The 5027-nt window shown below is 43.8% G+C and overlaps 1 long non-coding RNA gene across 1 annotated transcript; it reads right to left on the bottom strand.

Moving 5' to 3' along the window:
* Nucleotides 1-2133: 2133 nt before the first annotated feature.
* On the bottom strand, nucleotides 2134-4655 carry LOC126038384 (uncharacterized). Its single transcript, XR_007505997.1, has 2 exons — nucleotides 4345-4655; nucleotides 2134-2970 (listed from the first exon to the last, which is right to left on the bottom strand). It is a non-coding gene; the product is annotated as an uncharacterized LOC126038384 (long non-coding RNA).
* Nucleotides 4656-5027: the final 372 nt, after the last annotated feature.

Raw genomic sequence — 5027 nt, 5'->3', positions numbered from 1 at the left:
TGACATTGAGGAGGTCATAAAATCGCTCAAATATTTTCTTAATTAAAAGTCGTATGCAAAACATCTGTCTTGGTACATGTTTACTTCTGCAATATTGTGCTTGTGTTAGATGATGTACCTGAAGACCTTGTAGAGCTTAATAAGGACAAAACAGAGGAACACAGCTGTTATAGAAGTTAAAAGACTTATTTAGAAATTGTATTAGAACTTGACAGAATTTAAAGATAGAAGACATTTAATGAAGATCATATAGAATATCTAAAAAATTAATTCCTAGAACACTTCAGATTTTTTTTTTAATCCGTGAAATATCTTTAAGTCCATTTATTCAACTGCCATTTGTTAATATTTACACTGTGTTTCTAAGTATGACACGGGACTGTGACATTGGAGACATAAGATGCAGCTTTTATTTAGAGTAGAAACATAGAATAACTAAAGTGTCTGGAAAGACAACTACAAACACTCAGTGATATCATTTCTAAGAGGTGATATTTTTCCTTCTGCTATCAGGTAGTGAAGAAATATGTCTTTGTTATTCGAATAGGATTAAGCCGACTGTATTTCAAAGTCACAAATCAATTTTCACGGTGTTTTAACCTATGGGATTTCAAACAAATGACAATTAATTGTGAAAGAAATGAATGCTGGCTGCAAGTAGGTTTTCTGTTTCGATGAAATCTAGGTATAGGAAACTGCCTTGAAAACCAGAAATGAAGGTTTAAGGACTGAATGATATGAATTGTGGGGGTTTTCCTTTTTTAATTTCCTTCTTCTTAAGAATGACAAATAGTTATTGTTCCACCTATGCCTATATACATGCAAAAGCAAAAATAAAAGACAACCACTTGCATTTGTAACAACTGAATGGGAAGAATTAGTCTTAAATCAATGATCAATAGAGATAATCTCCTGTCAGTGTTGGAAATGGCATTAGACAAAGGGAAAACACAAAAGCAAAAAAACAAACATGGGGAGAAATAAAAACAATGTTCATGCTATGTAATAGATCAGTTATTTTCAGTCATATCAGAAACTAAACTTCAAGCTTAGTAAACACAGCAGGTTTTCCCTTTGACTCAGTAACCATGAAACCACTTTGAAACCATAGTTCTTTTATTGTACTTTGACTACATTAAATTAATGTACTCTGGTTATGCTTTTCACGTACATAAACTATGATTATGGAATAGATAAACACCATTTCACTTAGCCACCGAGTAAGATTTCTTATTTTAAAATATACACAATTTAGATAACATGGAAAATAAAATGGGTAACTTTTAAACTAATTATGCTTTTCACTGATGCAGTTAATTTAAAATTAATAAAAAAATAACAGTATGACATGTATTAATTAACAGATCACTTACTTACGTGTTTCTCCAAGTGTATATAAAAGTAGAAAAGTTGACACAATAAGCATTACAATAATGCAAATAATTAGTATACCTTTATGATATTGAAATAGAATATCCAACAAGCACTCAGAAGACACTAGGTGTAATACTGACGTTTGGAAAACAATTTGAGATTTCTCATGGCCTCTGGTGGGGTCAGGGCAAATCATCATGTAGCAAACTGTTTTAATATTCATATTCAAAAATATGTATAACAATAACTTAAAATGCCATTATTTCCATCAGCATCTTTCAATAAACCCTTAAATAATAAGCTTAAAAGCTTATTTATTCTATGATAGTAACTTACTTTACATATGTGAAATCAAAGGAGAAAAAGTAACTTTGCTATCATAATTCCCACAGTGTGCCACCTACAAGCTTTCACACACTTCTACAGTACTGTGGGATTTAGAATTAGCAATATTAGGAAACAATTACTCTCCACATTATGTCTCAATGTCAAATGTGTTTATTTATCCATTTTCTCTTGTATACGTTATATTTTAAGATTAAAATCACATATAAGAAATTCACCTACAAAGAGGTATTTGTCATTATTGCCATAGTGCTGAATGCGACCAATTCATTAAACAACAAATAAGAATAAATATGAAAAGGCTGCTTTTTAACTGTAGGATTTCCATCACCTTTGTAGACATTCGTCTGATCACCCCGTGGGACTCGGCACAGGGTCCACCATACCCTGGGCCACAGAGCACTGACACCAATATGAGGATGCTGCAAATGGCGTTTATTCAACTGCGTCACGCCCTTATATACTGTCTGTCGGTCATCCCGCCTCCCTTAACCCTTCTCTTTCCGTACATCGCGAGATCTTCCGAGCGCCAATCCCTACAAGTCCCCCCTCACTATGGCGGATGACCGACGGTACAAACTGGCGTTACAGTTATAAGTGATCCCACCACCTCATGGTAATTCGTGTACTGGTGGGTACCCGCACTCTGTATAAAGAGTTTCCGCACGCAAACAGTCAGTGCTGGTATCCCACAACAAACCATAATAACCACCACCAAAAGGATTCCAAATAGGGTCAACGTTTTTCAGTCAATCAAAGACAGGAGCCATTGCCAGGTCGACGAGAGGAGATTGTCAAGCCACTGTCACCTGCCTCCTGTAATTGATTGGCTTTTTCTAAAAGCATATCATAGTCCCCTGCTTATGGGGTACACACAGCGGTTGCTGTAAAGTGGATCTGCGGTGTTCAAAACATCGGTCACACCATTTTGATGTTCGGCTGGTGCGTCACCAGAGTTGTTGTCCACAGCGGTCGTACTTGACAAGCACCCAAGGGTCACAACGACCACAGTGCAGGTACTCAGATGATCTTCTGAACGGCATCCTGCAAAATAACTCACAACAAATCGTTATTGACTGAGGTCTGGTTTCAACCACCGTGACGGCACCCAGCGCACACGTGAGTCTGGGTGCTCTGATGATTGTACTGCAGCATACCCTCTTCCCTGTGTCACCAAGCGCCACCCTCCTTCCCACTTTCCTGTTGGGTCTCAACTAGTGCTGCTTGTAATCTGTTTGTCCAAGCTTCCTTCTAAATCAAAAAAAAAAAAAAAATGGGAGTCAAAATCATACTGCAAAACTGTCGCGAATCCGAGGGAGTCAGTGAACCTGAAAAAAAAACCACGTCTAACAGAGAGCCTGTCATGGGATGTCCTAAGCCGTAATCATCCACGGTCTTCTTCACTTGTTGCAAAAGCTTGCTATCTAACGGAGACCACTCCACCCCTACACCACCTGGACCAGCTCGGACTGGGCAAACTAAAGAGGGTCCTTCAAAGCGTATGCCGTCCATAACACATTCCTTTGCTACAATTTTCCAGTCTGGCAACGTGATCTTCGGTGAATCGGGAACTCCTTTCTGTTCCCCAGCTGCTTGTAGCAGCTGCCGCTGTTGCTTCACCTGCTCCTGTATCTCCTCTACTACTCGCTGCAACATCTGCAGCGGATCTGTAGCTGGGTCGGGCGCAGGTATTAAAGGCATAGGCGTTGCTGTTTCACTGGCTGCTGCCGACTGCGCCTTACAGTCGGAGATAGCCTTTTGTTTTACCGCTGCGTGCGGCGGACGACAGCGGTGTCCGCCCACCAGTTGCCACGCCTCCTCTAACCGTTGAGCCGACCCCTCGATTGAGTCTGGCCCACTCTCTTCCTCTTCCGCTACGCGCGTAAGAGGGGGTGTCCTGACTTTCCTTCCTCCTTCCTTTGGCCGTGCTCCGCCTCTCCCGACCTCCGGAGAGACATCCGGGGAGAAGGCGGATGTCGGCGCCATCTTAGGGTGAGCTTGTGGCGCGGTTCGCAAAACACGTCCCGGCACCCAATCCTCCGGATCATACAGGGGAACCGCTCCCTCCTCTGCCTGCTCCTTTTCCGATCCCTTCATCACCGCCCTCTCCGCCTCCTCTAGTCTCTGCCTCTCCTTCTCCCGTCTCCTTTGCTCAGCCACGGGTTCCTCTGCCTCCTGAATTAACTGTCGATCTTTCTCCCGCTCCCCCTCTCTCGCCCGTTCACGCTCCCGTTCAAACTCCTCCCAAGGGTATCCCGGTGGTTCGGCCGGTGCCGACGGCTGCACTGGGAGCACCAGAGGCGTCTGCTCCGCTACCTCCGTCAGCCCTTCTGTCCGTGCCCCCCCATCCGCCTGCACGCCCCGCTCCGCCTGCGCGTGCATCAATCTCTTTGCTTCCTTCCATGTTAAGCCCTCCTCCCGCACTTTCCTGAAAATCGCCCTAATCCGCCCCCACGTCTTTAACTCCGGACCATGCTGCGTCGCCATAGCCCGTTCCGCTAAAGCCGCGGTGCATTTCGGCCAGCACTCAGGAGACAATATGTCCCCCGGGCGCTCTATCGCTTCCTCTTTCAGGAGCCGCTCTAGGCAAGCTTTCGCTTCTTTTTGTCCCATAGGGATTTTTACCTCTCTAGAGCACGAGTCCAACACCTTCAGGACTCCTTCCATGCCTGGCCAGGCCTTCGATTACGCCCCGCGTAATCCGCCGATGTCCAATCACGTCGGGGTCACCACTTGTAGACATTCGTCTGATCACCCCGTGGGACTCGGCACAGGGTCCACCATACCCTGGGCCACAGAGCACTGACACCAATATGAGGATGCTGCAAATGGCGTTTATTCAACTGCGTCACGCCCTTATATACTGTCTGTCGGTCATCCCGCCTCCCTTAACCCTTCTCTTTCCGTACATCGTGAGATCTTCCGAGCGCCAATCCCTACAACCTTACAGGTAAAAATCAAGCTTGGTAGGCCAGATCTTTGATCTATTGTATGTATGTCTAACATATATTTGCATCTGACACTTGCTTTACCGGGCAAATATAAAAATCCACTAAAACCAAACAAGACTGAGGCTGAATAACCAGCCTCCAAGGCCTAAGTGACCTTAAATGAGGTAGACTCATTTAATTGCTGCATCAGCACTTAAATGCTGCCTCAGCTACTGATGCACTCGCCTGTGGAGTGGGATGTGGATTTCGGTCCATCTAGATTTGGTGAGTGTTCCAGCCATACATCATTACTATTAGTTGTTGCACCTTCAACTTATCCTACTATGACTACCCTTTAAAAAGAGCAGCTTTCACAAT

This window comes from Accipiter gentilis, chromosome 5 (assembly GCF_929443795.1).
Source record: "Accipiter gentilis chromosome 5, bAccGen1.1, whole genome shotgun sequence".
NCBI classification, from domain to species: Eukaryota; Metazoa; Chordata; class Aves; order Accipitriformes; family Accipitridae; genus Astur; species Astur gentilis.
This window is presented reverse-complemented; position numbering and strand designations above follow the sequence as displayed.